The sequence below is a fragment of the Pinus tabuliformis genome, chromosome 1_2, assembly GCF_031772625.1.
Source record: "Pinus tabuliformis cultivar Carrire ecotype Pingquan chromosome 1_2, CPIR1, whole genome shotgun sequence".
NCBI lineage: Eukaryota > Viridiplantae > Streptophyta > Pinopsida > Pinales > Pinaceae > Pinus > Pinus tabuliformis.
Window position 1 is genome coordinate 1,072,896,779 of NC_142298.1, and position 20,272 is coordinate 1,072,917,050.

Here is a 20,272-nt window from a genome sequence, read left to right on the forward strand (position 1 = left end):
AAATTGGATCCATTGTCATCATATATCATATTATAAGAAATACCATAATCCGCAAAATGTCACCATCACAACTCGTACCATCAACTCAACCTTCACAAACCATCACTATCACAAAACACTATCACTACAATATGAAAACAATGACATCATCTCTAAACCATAATTACTCGCCTTCTTTCATAATCAAATTTAAATCAATATTAGCTCTAGAAATCCAAACCATATAAAGCTTTATATTGATTTGAATGTTATACGAATAGTCCTTTTTTGGGTGATTTTAAACAATCCACCTAATCCCAACATAGGCCACCAAAAGTCATAAACTATGTGAATATATATATAATCACATGTTCATTGTTATGGGTTGAACTCACAATCACATATACACTATGCCAATGAATTACCAACTCCACTCCTCATGTGACTTGGGACACTATGTAGCACACATTAAATTATAGTGTTATCACTAAATTAAACTATACACATTGTCCCTATAATCCATCACTATAGCTCAAATGTACTCAGGCTCATCCACCTTGGCTTGTATAATTGGACATACAATTGTTATCACCAAAACATTGATCATCTAACCTAATTTACTAGATGGATCAAAGTACACCATGTAAGGCGAATTTTACCCTAGTAAAATTGCTTTCGCTGTGAAAAATTAATTGATAAACCACATTTGTTAAGTAATTTATAATTAAACCCATGAAGAATAATTAAATAAATCACTATTTATTTAATTATCTTCTAGGAATAATTAATTTAACCATTGTTTAATTAATATTCCTTGGAATAAATAATTAAACCAGTGTTTAATTAATATTCCTTGTGAGGTTGAAGTTGGAAAAGGTTTTGGATAGAGATCGATGGCTTGCCTCTGCTCGAAGGGAATGGCGTTTCCAGGTGTGAGCTCTCCCAGCTCTCGTCTCACACAGATCTAGTTCTGGCCAGTAGATCTGTGTGCGCCCAAGATCTCTAGGAGCCCAAACCGGGTAGAAGCAGTGCTCGTTGTTTAGGACTATGCCAGGAACCCCACAACTACAAAGACTTGCAGTTACAGAGGAGGGGAGGGCTTGAAATGAGGGTTAAAAGAAGCTACATAACACATGGACATTGCAAAAGGGGCTAAGGCAAGCCAGCTATAGCGATGTGCAGAAACGCAGGCTCCTCAGAGAAACAAGCGATGTGGAAATGGGTTTATCAATGCCAATCGCGTTGGATCTGCCGTACTACATACCGGATCTACCACTGCAGTCCCTGGAAGATTGTTGAAAGGAGCCAGGCATCTCATTCCCACTGTGGAAAGACATAAATACCCCAGATTTGCGACTGACCCGACCGATCTGACTTACAATAATAAGATATGCCAAGATCCAATAGCTCGAAAACCCTAGACTGAGAAATGTCGACAAATTAGGGATGAGATAGGGTTCTATAGTAGGTCGTCACAGATAGAAAGAGGTGAGCCACAAGCGGAGACAGATCCTATAACCGCGGACCTTACACTGAACTTTATCAAATCACCGGATGATAGACCCCACTGCCTAAGACTATGGCAGGGTTGGAGGATCCTGGATTTGCGAGTTAAAATAAAAATCTTCCTCGGTATACCAGTGCATGCACAAAACCTGATCTATAAGGGACACAGTTTACAAGACAATCATACCCTCCAAGACTACAACATAATATCAGATACAACCATTACCATAAACCTTTGTCTGCGGAGCAGATGCTCGGGAACTAGCTCGAAGGACACAAGGAGTTTCAAGAATGCAATCAAGGGCAAAGGGAAAACCAATCCCACCATTGTATCTCCAGGGCCCTACATTGTAGAACAAAAACCTGAGAGCCCATCCCTCACCATCGAAATACCAGAGGTAAATACAATCCACTCAGATCTACAAACATATGCAGTTATATGTAGATTCAATGGTTTTTCGCTTAGATCTAACTTATTGCATCAATGGATCCATACTTTCTGGACAACAAACTACGAAATCTACTTATGCCCTAAGGGGTTCTTTATAGTTAGATTTAGCACAGAAGAGGAAAGCGACATTATTCTCAACCAGGGGCCATGGTTCTGGGGCAGCGCCGGACTATTCATCACCCCATGGTTTCCAGAATTCGATGCCAACACAATGGTGGTATCAAAGATGCCAGTCTAGGTTAGGTTGCATAACCTCCCTTTACATTTCTGGCATCACAAGGCATTAAACGCTATTGTAAATACTCTTGGGAAATTCATAAAGACCGATTTAGACAGATGCATAAAGGGAATATTTACTTTCGCCAGAATATGCATCGAAGTAGACCTCAGCTAAGGCCTACCAGAAAGTATAATCCTGAATTTCAACAATACACAATGGATACAACCCTTGGACTACGAAAACATAGCATTCCAAGGCCGTGGATGTCAACAAACGGGTCACCTACTTAGTGCATGCCCACACGTCAGAAACATCCCCAATAGGAGCAAGCAGCAACAGAGGAAGTCGAAAGGATGGCAAAATACAGAACCTTTGGTGATGGAAGTAGACACAACAGAGAATGTAGAACACAATGCAGAAGAAGAAGAACAAATTGTTTAGGACAACACACAAAAAGAATAGGAAGTCCCCACAATCCCATGCAGTAACAAGGTTCCCAACTAACAAGAAAGGAAACACTCGGCAACAAGAGAACTCACGGATCAGAAGGATCGGAGTTAGACAAGGATTCTCCCAAAATTATAACAGATAATTAGCTATCCATTGTAACTGCTACCCCCAACACGGGAGGATGGCGCAAGGTGGAGAAGAAGAAAGGGAGAAAACAATAGCTACTCCAACTTTTTTATTTTTTATTTTTTGGTTTCAGTGAAAACTGGAACAGAACATATGCATATGCTCTTTAGCATCTACAAAATGTAATTTTGTCTTATGAATAAAATTACGACTTTTTCCATGGGAAAAAAAATATTCCTGGTCATATTTGACCCAGTTATGAAAAATAAATAGATAAATAATTAATTATCTTATTTTCTCTAAGAATAATTAATTAATCACTAATTAATTATTATTCCTTGTCAAATTTGACTGAATCCCTTAGGAATAATTAAATAAATCAATATTTGTTTATTATTCCTTAACGATATTTCTTGAGATGATAAATAAATCATTTATTTATTTATTATTTCTAAATAAAATTTTAAATACTTTTTCCCTCCTAACCAAATATAATAAAATATTCCAAGTGGTTATTTCAAGAATGGGGTTAACAATATTTTATTATTGCTCATTATTCAAGGATAGTTATAAATAGAAGGGTTTTCCATACATTATTCACTTTTGATTATTTTCATTGTTGCACTCACTGCTGTAACTCTGATTATTATCACTGTCACACACCATGTTTCTTCCATTTGAGTTCCCATTGAGCTCAAACATTTTATTTGTTGGGTTTACACATTATAGATGAGGGAGACTCTACACAAGCTGAAGACGTTTGAGGATAGTCAATAACCCATTCCATAGAGGAGGACTGGTAACACTTATTTGTTCCCTTCATAGGTGTTATTTAATAAAATATATTCTTTGTATATCTAGTTTCCATTGGATTATTGGAGTTACCCACATTTATTACTATTTCATTTTGTTGTTTAACTATGATTGTGGCATAGATCGGGACTTTGGCAGGTTTTGTTTCTATCATTTGTTGCATATCTACAATGTTTAGCAGCCATTTATATTATTGAGATTGTTTTTCATCCACAGTCTTAAATGTTTCCTTTTCGTACATATTCGAGGAGAAGACACTATAACAAAATTGGCGACTCCACTGGGGATTGAACCTAGAATCCACTCTGGTCCCACCATCGTGATCCCTCCCCCTAATGTTGGGATGACAGACTCCACAGGCCATATCCTTTACTTATCGTCATCCTTGAGTTCCTCACAAGCAAACCTTTTTGAGGTTTCTACGCACACTTCTATCGAACCTCTTTCGACAGAATTCCAGGTTTCAACATCCATAGATCCTCCATCTACTAGCTCGTTGTCTACCATTCCAGATGATGCGTATGTGAACCTTCTCTCTCAAGTTGATGCACCAAGTACCATTGTTGCATCATGTAGTCATCCTTCCTCCCATTCGCCCATCTTCCATTCTGATGGGGATCATGGAAGCCATGTCTACCCATGATTACCCTTTCACTTAGGCAAGGGGGCATATCTATTGGAGGATTTTGAAGGCCATCTCCTTCCTAACTATCCCATGCACTCTACCTCAAGAAATTTATCTCATAGAATATCCCTTTGATTTGCGTTTCTTTATTTCTATTATGAAGTTAGGTAGGTTGCATCATCTCATCCATTGTTTTTTGCACATTTCATATGGATCCATCATCCACACCGTATATCGGTCATGCCGACGGTGCAAGTCGCTTCTCTAGGAATCTAACCTTGGCCATTTTTACCCCCTTGCATATGTTATTCTTTTCAAATGGCATGTACATTGGATCTTCCACCAATAACCAGGTCAAATATGATGTAGTGATAGGTTTGTTAGTCAATTCCCTCACTCATCTCATCCTTCATTTTCATGTGCGTTTAGATTCCTTGCTACTTTTCATGCAAGTGAATGGTGTGTATCATGTACATAACCAAGTCCTATTTAGAAAATATCTATGAGTTAAGTTGTTGGTACGTGAATTTGAAACCATTATTTTCAGTGATGTTCCTACATCCCAAAATAACCATGTAGACACCATTGAAAATAACATTCTAGATTGGCATTTATCACATGTATACCATAGAAGACAACCATAAACACAACACATTATGAGCCATCATCGTCATATAAAATTCATAATCATATTATGTATCACATAAAACATACAAGTGTTTGGAGCCCACAACTTTAAATACATCAAACATGCCCATAGCATGTTCCAAAAATCAAAACCAAAGGGACCCACGTGTCCCCATATCTAGTCATAGTTCGATGGATCCCACGCCAAAGTCTTTTCTCCACCTACACTTAAATCACTTACTACCTAACTAGCCATCACCATGAGCTTCATGATACCTCGCCACTCTAAGGGAAGGTCGATACACTCATCTTTGTATCGATCATCTAACTCATGCCATCCACACTCAAAAACTCTGGTCAAGAGTACCTCACACCTATGGTGTAGTTTAGTGAGTAGCGTACTATCCTTTGGACCCTATCGTGATGATGATTTTCCCTTATTTGCAGCCCCTGGCACTACGGCTCATCTTGCATATCATACCAGTTTTACCGATGCTATGTCTTCATACCACATATTTTACACTAAGTACCATATACACGTGATAAAAATATGAAATGCACCATAAGAATAGCAGCTTAACACTTAACATCTCGTCCCCATTCTCACCTGAGTGAAAGTGGTAAGTCAAGATCACCCTGAGAGTTCATCCCGCTATAAGGATAATCATCAATGTAGAGGGGCATCTGATCCCAATGTTTGAAAAACTTGGGTCAGAACACCTGTTCGACTCCCCCTCCTCCTCTCCACAATATTTTCCCCCAGTGGAACATCCTGGGCTCCTATCGGCCCCCATCTTAGATCTGTACATGAGGATGGAGGGTGGGTATCTTTTCAAAGAAGAACACACATAGCACTATACCAAAAGCACATTCACGGTTCAGCTACCACCTGCATAGACTTAACTATTGTTTCACCGATCACAGAATTATCTCAGCCCACCCATAGTAGGTCCCAGCCAAAACACTCTCAACCAGCATCATCTTCCCACTAATGATATGGTGGAATGCTTGGCTGCCCAAGACTCGTAGCACTACTGCGGCGATAGCCCGTGTCTCTAGCATATCTAGATAACCAATCCATATGGTCGTGCCCTTCACACACACATCCCATGGACAATGGCGCTCCACAAACTCCGTAATGTTCCTCCCACGACGCAACACCAGATGTATATCACCCACCACCCCTAGGGGAGGGAGTCTGGTGAAGAAATAAATATCCTATAATGTGAGCTTAATATTGTGCCTCTACACTACAAAGACCTCCTAGTCTGGATCCCAATATCTCACAATTCTTGATAGCAAGGGCTCACCTGAACTCATCAATGGGTTCTCTACCAGCTTGAGAACCCCATAGTGAACTAACACCCCTCGAACCCCTTGATCCCTCTACATCTCGAATCGAAGGGTATCCAAGTCTCACTCAGGCCAGTTGATCTTCAGGTCTGTGATGCCTGCAAAACACCACATGTCTTATCAGTTCAGAGTGGAAAACATTGGCCTACACTGATCATCCTACATCCCCCACCAGGTCAGCAAAACACCCCTCTTTTCAGCCCCAAATCGCAGTTTTTGGCCCTACGATCCATATTGCATTTCTAGGACCAAAAAGTGTGATGCAACTGTGAAGAGGAACAGGGGTCTACCAGGGAGCTACAGGGTGCCAAAAATCAGGAAGTAAACCATTGAAATTAAAGAGATGAGTAAGTCCACCTACCTGAAAGTCATAGATCCTGATTCTAATGGTCAGTTTGTCTGCTATGATCTCCACAAGATTTAGGGCCTCTTCCTCCTCTCCAAATTCACCACCGGTCACTTAGAAATGAATTCAAATTGGAGGGAAAACATTCTTTCATAAAAAAAACCCACAGTTATTATGTTTCCCATTGCGAGCAAACCATAGCTTAGTTTTACAAACCGTTAGCACCGCTGGAAAGCTATCATCGAGTAATATAATGGGTCTTTTTCAGTTTTTGATGATTTGACACTTCACCCAGAGGCCATTTTTCTAAGAAGGGTCACTTCGTCGCCTCTCAAAATCGAATTTATTCATATACGACACTTGTAATCTGGGGACCACCTTCCCTTAGCACTTTTCATCTCACGTGTCAATTTTCTTCATGAATAACCATCATTTACTCATGCTTTCATGGTCCCCACTTAGCCTATTCTATGTGGCAGTGTCATCCAGTCACCCTTGTTTAGAGAATCATGATGAGTCACATTTGCATCCATGGAGTCTTTTTCACATCTCATTATATCATGTCACAGTATTCCATCCATCTTTTCATACCATTCATCCTTTGTTGTCCATTTCAGCCTCCAGTCATAGTGTCCCCCATCCCCTCTGAAATCAATTCAGTCGTTTCCAGATCAACCATGCACTTTATACTCTAACAAGGGAAGTCGTCTGTTTTTCCCTCAATCCCATCATTTTCCATTTTCCTTGGTGTGAGTCCATTAGTCACATTAATATTTTCCCTCGTGACATAATTGAGGATCCTCATTGCCTCACCTATCGCAAGCCCTATTCTGTCAACATCAAATCATTTATTCTAGAAGAACGGTCTAGAGGGTGGTGTATCTTGGTTCCAAATTCCATTCTTGTTTGGTACCTGGGATCAAGTAGAGGGACTCATTATTTCCATTTGACTTGGTTGTTTCATGCTCTTGATTCATATACTTTATGGTCTAGTGATGCAGCAAATTGTACTAGTGATTTTCAGTTGTGTGTGAGATGTTTCAGCCCTCATGGGGGGTGTCCCTTCAAGTAGCCCCCCACATGACCAGATGCCTTCATATTATGCTACAGCCTCATATGAAGTTCTGCATATTTGATGGGTTTGGTTCCTGCTAGTTGCAGTGTTCCTAGCATGCATGTCTCCTTCAGATGATCCATTTAGTTTTTTAGAGCCCTTCCCTATTCAATAGGGCTTCTTCGGTTGTTCTACCCTCCCTCCCACCCATTTTTTGAGGGAAGGGCCATTGTATCTCATGTACTCATATATTATTGTATTCAGTCCTAACTCATGTTTTTGCATGTGCATTATGTATAGGGGACACATTGTATTATTTTATGACTCATTTATACCAACATGTCATGTAACATTCATCATGTACTTCATTCCTCAGTTTTATGATTTTGGGCACATCATTATTTTTGTACTAAGTCATCTCAATGGGTATAGGTATGCGTCCCCCGCCTCACTGAGATCTGGTACCACAACATAAAATGATACTTGCATTGGTCTCGCCCCCTCTGTCCCTATCCTCTTTTGCTTCAACTCTATTGGTCTTTCTCTCTCTCTCTCTCTCTCTCTCCACTTTATTGTCTAGTGATTGTGTATTTACAACGTACTTCGGTCATATGTTTTACTCCTAACACTCATACACTGGGGGAAAATCTATTATCACCAAAAAATTGATCATCTAGCCTAATTTACTAGATGGATTGAAGTACACCATGTAAGGCCAATTTTACCATAGTAAAATTGATTTCACTGTGAGAAATTACTTGATAAACCACATTTGTTAAGTAATCTATAATTAAACCCATGAAGAATAATTAAATAAATCATTATTTATTTAATTATCTTCTAGGAATAGTTAATTAAACCATTGTTAATTAATATTCCTTGTCATATTTGACCCAATTATGAAAAATAAACAGATAAATCATTAATTATCTTATTTTTCTCTAAGAATAATTAATTAATCACTAATTAATTATTATTCCTTGTCAAATTTGACTAAATCCCTTAGGAATAATTAAATAAATCATTATTTGTTTATTATTCCTTAACCATATTTCTTAAGATGATAAATAAATCATTTATTTATTTATTATTTCTAAATAAAAGTTTAAATACTTTTTCCCTTCTAATGAAATATAATAAAATATTCCAAGTGGTTGTTTCAAGGATGGGGTTAATAATATTTTATTATTGATCATTATTCGAGGATAACCCAGTATTGTGTTATAAATAGAATGGTTTTCCATTCATTATTCACTTTTGATTATTTTCATTGTTGCACTCACTGCTTTAGCTTTGATTATTATCATTGTTGTACAACTTTTTTCTTCCATTTGAGTTCCCATTGATCTCAAACATTTTATTTGCTACGTTTACACATTATATAGGAGAGAGACTCTATAAAAGCTGAAGATATTTTAGGATAGCCAAGAACACATCCCATAGAGGGGGACTGGTAACACTTATTTGTTCCCTTCACAAGTGTTATTTAATAAAATCTATTCTTTATATATCTGCTTTCCATTGGATTATTGGAGTTACCCACATTTATTACTATTTCATTTTGTTGTTTAACTATGATTGTGGCATAGATCAGGACTTTGGCAGGTTTTGTTTCTATCATTTGCTGCAGATCTACAATGTTTAGCAGCCATTTATATTGTTGAGATTGTTTGTCATCCACAGTCTTAAGTGTTTCCTTTTCGTACATATTCGAGGAGAAAACACTATAACAACAATCATTATAGATTATGGGAATTGTGTCCTACTACCATATATGTTACATAATATGTAGTGGTAGGGCCACATCAAATCCAATCTTAGTTACAAAATTTGTAGTGGTCAGCCCACATTGGATCAAGTCTTTGTTACACAATATGCAATGGTAGGGCTACTATGGGATGCTCACTTGGATCCATCCAAAGAAATGGATTTGAATGGATCACGCAAACCATAACTATAATTAAATCCAGTGTACAAAACCATAAACATATTTTTGATGAACCAAAACTATATTAAAAACAAAAATTATTTATGCTCCAACAGATTTCTCATATGAAACCAAAGGGTGACTTTAGCCATTCGGGACAAAAGCACTTGAAGCTAACTTTAAAACAAGACTCTTCAATGGTAAAATTAACCTCATTTTGTGCCATATATATAGTTTTTGGGTGCACCCGGGGATGATTGAGTCAAATATAACTTTCGTTAAATCAGGCATACCATGTGACCTTCATGAACATTCAATGTGACTATCCTTCAAAAAAATGCTCCTTTTTTCAATTTGAATTTGAATTCCGCCTTCAAGCTACCATGTGTTACCCATGTGACTTGCGGGTCACTAGCCTTCCAGATGATGATATCATGTTGCCACATGGTTGTCTGAGAGTATGTTAAGTTTCGGTTTTTTCTAATTTTCTGCTAATCTGAAAGTGCCGAATCACCTTCCCATGTGGTAGCCACCGACGGTACCGCATTATCATGCTGACATTAGCTAGATCCACATAACCATCCAATAAAAATTTTCCAAATGTGTTGATCTGATTGGACTTTACAGTATTGTTAAACACCACACTACTTAAGCATGATCTAATCATTTACTTGTTGGAGACACAATTGATTTTTTCTGGAATATGCACACCCTATAATGGTATTAACTTACATGTAACTTTGTATAATAATGGTTTTTATTCACTTTATCAATGATAGATCCATTAATAACTTTCCCACCATTTAATAATTTGGTATTTGGCCATATAGTTTAACCCTTCAATTTGCCACAATTATTGTTGATTTTTAACTCACCATAACTTCTCATCCGAGAGGTTTTTTTCCGAGCAGAATATACCATTGAAAAGGTATGTGTGAGCTCTATGAAACCATGCTAATTATACAATCTTTATAGAAACATAACTTCATTAAAATATCAAATAATTTCAAGCACTCATATTTTCATGTGATGGGAAAATATAAAGGATTCAACTATCATATCAGTAAATAAAGTGTCTTGATTCTTCTTGGATCATCAACGACGATACTACTACTATAACAAGCATTCCCTTTGGAATCAATGAAATCATTTTGTCATCAATAACAACAATAAGTGCAACAATTGGATCAAGATAAGGGTGAAAAATCCTTACTTTCCATCATTAGATTTTACCCCTTTAATAACAAAAAAAAAAGTAAGTTATTTAATTTTTTTATAATTCTAAAATTAAGACATTAAATATGATAATAATGTGATGATTATGATGATTAACTTTTAGTAAGACCTATATGGTCTACTAACCTTAATAAGTTAAGAGATTAATTACAAATTTAAACATTTGTTTTCTATGTTAAATGAGAAAAACATTCAAAAATCAACATATTTTGGCTAAGTTAAAAGGTCAATAGGGTTGGTAGTGTGACGAATATTATTTAAATTAAATAAATGGTGAGTATAATATCAACATTTTGAGAAGAAATGTTTTCATCTTCAAACCCCTTAAGACTGCATAGATGTCAAAATCTTTCATCTCATCAACTTTTGTGAATTAAACAATGCTTAGTTTCATTATGAAGCTCATAAGAATTAGTTCTTATGTTTGAAATATATAATTTCTTTTGAACACTAATTAAGACAAAAAAAATTAAAAAAAAAATTGGTTTTGGATATTTGGGTTCATCACCTCCTTATAATATTGTAGTTTCCTTTTTCCCTTCAACTCTTTATTTCCCCACAATTTATCCTTAAATTTTGAAGTAATAATATTTTAATATTACCAAGATTATACAACATGATCTCATCCTTTGTTTTCCAATGGTGTAGCCAAGAGGAGGTATTATTATGCCACCCTTACTTGAGACAAATCTAAGAGAAGGAGGGGTGGGGTTTGGTTAGATTTATAAATAATTTTAGGAAACCACTTCGCTTCCACATTGGATATATTCTTCTTTTATACATAAGATAGCTATTCATAGTCATTATTTCAATGGAGGAAGGACTTGCTTCAACCAAGGCGATAGAGTAGGGATTATTTCCTTTATTGATGTGGTTATAGGCTATAAAATTCTTTTGTACGTATTCAATCTTCCTCCATTAATCTCTAGATATACTACAACATCAAACTTCAAATCCATATATTGAAATAACAAGAGCGATGAGAGTGTCGAAGAGGTGATTTTATTTTTATCTTAAATACAAAGCACTATGGAATTATAATTGTTTTCAAGCCCATAATAAGCTTTCCAACTTCCATTTATCCTTTTCTCAATGTTATAATTCTAATTTATGGATTTCGACTCCCTAATATTTGTAGTAAGGAACTTCCTCTAAGTATTTGTTATAAATAAGGGTACCATAGGTGATCCTTTTGTATTTAATTATTAAGACTTTAGTTTTGTTGGTATTAATAGCATATGGCAACATTGATCAGAAATTGTGGAGGATTCTAAGTTTTTTTCCAAGATTGTAATGACTCCTTACAAAAAGAACAATATAATTAGCATAAAAAAGGAGAGTTATGACCATATCAATGAGCATGGCACTGACACAAACTACGCATCCCATGAATTTTTCTAGCTTATCAATCTATATCCCAAAAAGGATAACGGATAAGGGACACTTTAGCTTGAATCCAATCATTTTGTTTGACAAATCCTCAATTGTCCTAAGCTTAGAAATAACATTCTAGTACATATTTTACACAACAACCTTAAACTCAAGAGGAACTATTATTTCATTTAGACTCTTTCATAGCCTTTTTCTAGGAGCAATGTTTTCTTGTCAAAAGTTTTTCTAAGGTGAAAAAAGAAATTCAAAAAATATCAATTTTATTATTTTGGCATTCTAGTGAAAGTATTCTAAGAGTAAAAATATGTTCTAGAGTTAAATAAAATATCCTAAACCCATCTTTTCATTTAGCTATTTTATCGTGGATTTCAAGCCAGAGGATAATCTTCTTCTCCAAAACAAGCTCATACAACTTGGATAAAGTATGGCTAATCATAATGTATTAGTAATTAGAGGGAATTCTTTTATCCACACTATTAAAGATAGGCACATTAAGGGCTCTACATCGTAGGCTTAATGAATCCTTGATTCACTACCAAGAAAGAGCTCGTGTATGCGTGGGATGAGGATAGATCCTCCAATTTTAAAAAAAAATACCTTGGTAGCCTTCATTGTCCTTAGAGTTTCCATTAGCCAGCTACTTACCCCCAAACTTAATGCTTCCAAAGAATAGATATCATTTTTTATAGAGGCATTAAAAATGGTGTCCATGGAATTAGGGGATTCATATAGGTTTATAAGGTAAGTATTCCAATTACTCAATGGAATCAAATGGTTTTATTCAGTTTTGCAAATCATAATTTTCCTCCTAAAACTTCCTACAGTTATACTTAGAGAGGTGTAGTAAGTGCTCTTTCTTTCTACTTATATAGTTTATTGTGTTTCCTTTAATAAGATGTTTGTGTGTATTTACTTTATTAAGTTTTAAGATTTCACTAGGAGCATCCCTAATAGCTTTCCTCCAAAAAAATAAATTGAGGTCAAACTTAGAGAAGTGCAGTAATAGCTCTTGCTTTCTACTTATATATTATCTTTTCTTTCCTTTAATAATATTTTTGTATATATTTATCTTATCATGTTTTAATGTTTCATTAGGAACATTGATTTCCTTGAAAATTTCCAAGGTTAGACATAGGGAGGTGCAGTAACTACTATTTGTTTCTACTTATATAGTATCATTTATTTTATGTAATAGGAGCTTTATACATATTTACATTATCAAGTTTAGGAGCATCTCTAATCACTTTCCTCTAAACTGTTCTAGGGTTAGACTTAGAGAGGCACAATAATTTCTCTTTCTTTCTACTTATATAGTATATGTTATTTCTTTTAATAAGATATTTTTAAGTATTTATCTTATCAAGTTTTGAGGTTTCCCTAGAGTCCTTCAAGCAATTTTACAGTAGTCATGGTACCAAAGACTCGTAGTTCTATTATTCTTTTTCTATATCACCTTGGTAGCGAACTCTCTAAAGATAGCAAGGAGGATTCTACGATAGAAATTTTAAATGTTATCCTTATAAGCTAATATACAAAAATAAGTATTTAAATCCTTTAAGAAGAGATACATTTCACTAGTGTGTAAAAGGATGTGGTTGATTCACAATTCCCACGCATATTCTTGTTTTTCATGGAAAATTTTAAAGTTAAGGTTAAATGTATATGATAGCCATGGTCCTTTAAAAGATCATATTTTACAATTTGGTTGGATATTAGATATTACATAATCCATGACATTACTTACAAATGCATAAATACAATTCATTAGGCTTGAGTCTAGCCACCTTAATGCCATTGCAAACTATAAGGTCATGAGAACTGTAGAGTTAGAATTCTTGATTAAGTCTTTGTAGTTTCTTTTGAATATACTAGTTAGATGAAGGTACTGGTCTAGCCAAAGAAGGGAATATATATATATATATATATATATATATATATATATATATATATATATATATATATATATATATATATATGAAAAATATACATGTTCAAGTATTGGAAGGGTTATTCATTTTCAACAACAAAGCTTCAAAGCATTACACTAAATTTAATCATATTATTTTGCTAGAATTGAACATGGTTGGAGAGATATCAACATTCCCCAACCATAAGCCAAATTGAAAAAAAATAAAATTTATATTATATTTACACACAAAAAAAATCTAAATTTAACTATGATATTAGAGAAGATTTAATTTTTTCCATTAAAATAGAGTGATATAGTTGTGTGAAATGACTATTTTTTATAATTTAAACTATATTTTTTAATGCAAAAACAAATTGAAAATCAACTCAACAATGCAAATTTATAATTCCAACAAATTTGATCAAAACTTTAAGATTAATAAAAATACCCAAAAAAAAAATCAAATATACAATTCTAACATATTTAAAACTCATTTTAAATTTAAAAAACAATAACTTAATTTTGCAATTTTTACCCATTCCAATGAATTTATACATATTCATTTGATGCACATGGCATGTTACTGTTTTTCTATACATGATTTGTGTATGTGACCTTAGTTTTTTTACTAAGAAAGAATTGGATAGAATTTTGATTTCAAAATAAAACTAGTCTTCCAATGAATGTTGTACTTTCATAAATATTAATATGTTGTACTTTCATAAATACGATTAATAGATACAAATAAGTTCAACGATGAATGGATACTAATAATTTCAATTTCAAGTTACTAGAAAAACTCAATAGTGCTATGTAATTTCAAGTTACTAGAAAAACTCAATAGTGCTATGTGGTTTGTCGGGAGTGTATGTTAGATTAGGTTGAAGGGCATTTCAATAATTTTGTGCAAAGAAGACATGGTGTCAATATGATATCACAGTTGCCTTGCACCCTCTTTAATTGCGTGTATAGTTATTTCAAAAGTTTTCCAGTTTGAATTTCTATATTTGAATTTTCTACTACAATCTTAACAAACGTGTAGCTGGAAAATATCGTTTTGTATTAAAAATAGCTCACTCCACCCCTGCCATGGATTAAGGAGCCATTCCCTATATTAACGTTGTTTATTTATTTTGTCTCCACAGCATTCGAAATGCAAATTCCCATCTCAGTTAAGTGAGGTGAATCCAAAGTCCCATCTCAGTTATGTGAGGTGAATCCATGTGCAAGACGCAGCAATGGATAACTCCAATCAAATACAGATGAGACGAAGAAATAAATAGATAAGGGGCTGGGCTAAGTTCTTGAGCACAAACAGAAATTTTGCATGTCAATTAGGTGAATCACCCAACATCAATTTTCTTCTCAGTAATCTAACCAGGTTAGTGGTACAAATGCTTCTGCTCGAAAGTGTGGGTTATGCTATTCCTCATTTAAAAGCTCTCAAGGGAAGCATTGGAATATAGCAATATAGCAAAATCCACACATCTCAAATCGTTGGAGATCTGTACAGAAGTAATCTCCCGGGTGTGACAATTCATATCTCTATCTCTTTCTGAAAGTACTTATTGATGATGTAGAATCAAAAGGTGAGACCATTGCATCTGCTTATTTAATGGTGTTGTACAATCATGTGTTGATCTGCAGCTGCATCGAGTTTTAGAACCTTAATCTGGTGGGGTAATAGCCTATAAAAATAAATAAAAACGTATAATTGGCATTGGAAAAGGTGATAATTTTTTACAAAATTCTCGATACAAATTAATACCAGCTTATAGATCCTATATGCGACTTAATACCCCGTGACAATATAATAAACAATGTACAGTGAAGTAGCCAACTCGCAATTATGAATGCTCATTTAATGCTTGATGGACATCAATATAAGAATGTATGGCTCATAGATTTTTGGTCTAAGTTGTGTAGAGGTTTAATTTGTGCACTGTATATTAAATATAACATCTATTTAATGCCTCATTCTGTTAGGTATATATATATATATATATATAAACCATCTCACTATGAACTCTTAAACACTTTTAATGCTTTAAAAACTTCATCATACCTGCTCAAATATAATATAATGCGAAAATATACACTATACAGTTCATGACTGTCCACAAAATTCCTATAAGATTCTTATAATGTCAAATTAAATATAGATACTCCACGTGCTTGAACAAAGTTGCGGAGAGATAGATCTGAGATGTCTGTAAATTATGTAAAGCAACAACCTGAGGAGTTCCCTACATGATAAATGCTTTCTCAAAGCAGCACGGCTTTAATTGGAGAAATAAAAGAGTATAAATAAACTCGCGCGCACCTGCACCCGACCTTTAAGAACGATTCGGTCAGGAATAATAGAATAATAATTTCAAATATTAACAACTTTAGAAGCTTGCAGGCCTGAGAGAACAAAAGGAATTCCTCAGGCCAGTAACACCTGCCCTAAGTGCGCAATGAATGCATTGAAGCCAACCACTAACTGCTTCATGTGGATATTTAAAATGAAAAAAAATTGTTGGCATGGTCTTCTGTTCTGTAGCCCTCGACCGCTAGCAGCGCACCCATAGGTTTGGCGGTTGGTAGAAAAAGTAAAAAGGTGCTCAAGCTAAAAGTTGTAAAGCGAAGAACGAAAACTATTCTAGTTGGTACCATGTTAGCTTCGAAATAAAGATCCTTCTAATAGCACTTACAGTTTCAGTCTTTATCAGGAGAGATTCCAACTAGCATGGCAGTCTTTATCAGGAGAAATTTAAGAATGAACACGAATCATGTATGGCAAATAGATCATGTCAAAGTGTTTAATGCTAAAGACGTTGGTCGTATACAGTGCAACGTGACAGGGTGTTGTCCGAAACATTTATGAATATAATGTTAATGGAAATCTCCAGCCTAAACATCTATCCAATTCAACACAAGAGAATTCCTCCTCTTAGAGGACCCGATCGATTGTCTTTTACGGAAGCTCTAAGGTACTAGGCTTTTATTTCTTGTAAGGTGACCGATTCTGGGTACTGGAGCGAAAATGCAGGCCAGAACGGTTGCTGTTATACTTCTTCTTTTGCTTCTGGTCGACGGTTTTCCATTGGCCGAAGCTTGGTTTATCCACTCATATAACGCTGCAGTGAGAAATCACCGTGGTCTGGTCAGTATGAACCCCAAGGGAAACGGCCCCGTTCTTCCGGGCAAAGTAGCTGTTGGCGATAACAGCTTTGCGGGAGCTCGTGATCGTAGAACTGGCCATGGAATTGGTAAGAAGGCAAAAGGCCCTTCGCACGAGCATATTGCAGAAAAGAAAAAAGAGAGAGATATGGTTTTTCATCCGATGGGTCATAGTCCAGGAATAGGGCACGACAACCCTCCTGACCGTTGACAATTCTGTTTCATAGGGGTACTAAATAATCAATGGTTATATACAAAGTTGTGTTCCCTCAATGTTTTCTGGTATACATGTACGCGTTTAGATGTTGAAAATGTAATTTCAACGCAGCCGTATTGCGCTCTCCAAAACCGCCAGATTGAAAACCACAAAACTGCCCAGAATCATATCGCACCGCCATCCATGAAAAGTGGTTTCCGTATTGTTGAGCTCCGATGCGTAGGCAACTTTGACCCATCGGGAGGTAAAGCTCAACAGTTAAGTGCCTTCCGATATCCTCTTCATCGTCCGATCTGGTTGCGTGTTGTCAGCCGTCGATCTCTTGAAGGTGCACGGGCCTGCAGCAAATTAATCACATTGCGTGGAGTGTTTGTCCTATTGGTTGACCGCCGTAGGTGATGAAATTAATGGAGTTGGTGGCTGTACGTAATTTTTGGTGGCCCGTTTTAAATGGGTATGGGCGTATAGTTTTATACATTTTTTTTATATGTTTTATATATATATTATGTAAGCCCGCAGGTGGTCATTGTAAGGTGCTCAGGTGTTGTAATGTGTTGACCATTAAAAACCAGAGGAGCAGCGAAAAGCCAAGTATGATTGCACAGCAGTGCATATGGAAAAACTGTGGAGCACATATATATATTTTCTTTGAGTTAACATTGTATTATGGGAGATATGTAAGAGCGCAGCAGCGAATAGTGTGAGCCAAATGAAAAGGGCTCGTGGGTTAAATTTTTGAGTGAAGCACTGTAAAACGAAGATGCAGTAAAAGCCAAAAACCATGTGTGGTTTTGCACAGCAGTGCATAAAGAAAATGGTTGAGCGAATTTTTGTAAGTCTGTGTAAATTTTGTTTTTACAGCAGTAAGTTGTTTTTCACTGCAGTGAATGTAAGAATGGGTTTTACAGCAATTAACCCAACACAGTGAACTCTCAGGTAGAGAGAAAAGACAGAGTTTTGTTTTTGATGGGTGAAAGTAATTTTTGTAAATCCCTCTGAGTGAAAGAGGATGAAGTTTGTATGAGGCTTTATATTTTAATTAATAGAAATGTTTTATGGCTGTGTAATGGTTTGTTCTGAGATTTTTTCAAAGCTTCCCTATGCATAAAGATCCTGAGATAGAGGAAACAGAGCATTGTCTCTCTGTTGGTTATTCAGTTGGTTTTGGTATTTTCCCATTAAAAAAATTACCCAACAGTGGTATCAGAGCTAGTCCAGGCTCTTTGAAGACTCAAAGAAGCTGAAGGAAGGTGTGGTTGCAGCAGTCAAACCTCTCTAGCGGTGTGAAGCCACAGCCAAAAGAGTTAAGGTAATTTTCAAAGCTTTCCGTTCTGTTACTGTGAAAGGAACAGTCAGTGATTTAAAAGAAAACACAGTCAAGTATTTAAAGCCTAGATAAGAATGGCAAGGTCAAAGAAGAAAGTCTCCAGGTCTGTTAAAAATGTGTCTCCCCCCTCTACTAAACTAGAAGGCAATCCATTAGAATACATTTTATTTGAAACCCCAAAGTTTGATGGAAACTTTGATGTATGGGAAATAAAGATGAGGGCTTTCCTAATGTCTGAGGGGATTGAAGTCTGGGAGTCAGTGATTGATGACAGCCAGAAGGATAAAGAATCCATGGAGTATGATGCACAAGCAGTAAAACTAATCTTGGATGGACTGCCTGATTCTGTGAAGAGGAATCTAGGAAAATATACATCAGCAAAAGATATATGGGACAGACTGCATGACCTTCATGCAAAGGGAGCACTGACCATGACAATGAGTCAAGAAGAACCCATCATAGAAGCTGAGACTGAAAAGCTTGATCTCATCAAGCTTCAAGTAAAGGAAAGGGATGAGGAGCTAGCCAAGCTCAAGAAGGAGCTTGACCAATGCAAGAAGAAACACCATGAAGAAGTCATATCCATGACAAATCAGCTGAATGAAGCAAAGAAGCAGGAAGATGCCTTGACAAGTCAGCTTGAACAAAGGCACATGAGATTGAATAAGCTTGTAGAAGAGATTGGGCAATACAAGGTAGAGGTCTCCTCCCTTAAGTCCGAACTACAAGAAGCCAAGAAGCAGGCACAAGGAGCTGAAAAGAAAATGAAGAGCAGTCAAGCAAAAGATGAAGAAATTTCCAAAATGAAGACAGATATTATCTCCTTCAAAATAGTAGCAGCTGAAGCTACTCGTAGCAAGGAAGAAACTGAGGGACAACTAGCAAAGAAAAATAATGAATGTGAAAAGTTGGAAGAAGAGATTGTCCTCCTCAGGAAGAAGGTTGACGGGATGAACAAAATAATGAAGAGCTCTCAAGCTCTGGATGACATGCTCAGCTATCACAGATCTCCATTTGATAAATCAGGACTTGGGTATGTAGGTGAACCCTCAAACAAGGATGAGGATGCTTTAAGCAAAGGAGATGTGAAGAAGCCAGAAAGAAGTTGTGAAGCTCCTAGTTCCAGAAAAGGCAAGGAGAAAAATGAAGGCTGCAATAGAAGAAATCGTGCTCCAAGTAGAAAACCAGCTCCAAGAAGAAATGTAGCTGATGTCAAAGAGGCAAGATGCAATTGTCATCAACAAAGGATCTCAAGGCAGCAAGGCTTCAGAAGTACATCAAGGAAACCTCCATCTCCCAGGTACCAAAGTTCATTTTATGGTTATTGTTATGCTTGCTCAAACTTTGGTCATATGGCAAAAGACTGTAGAGCATTTCATGGAGATAGATGTTGTGGTCCCCGACAATCTCCAAGGAATAATTTCACAAGAAGAAATCATGAATTCTTATTCATGAATAAAGTTGAATGTCTCAAGTGTCATAACATTGGGCATATGGCACGAGACTGTAACTTGACATGGGCTCTTACACAAGCTAGACCCATGCAAAA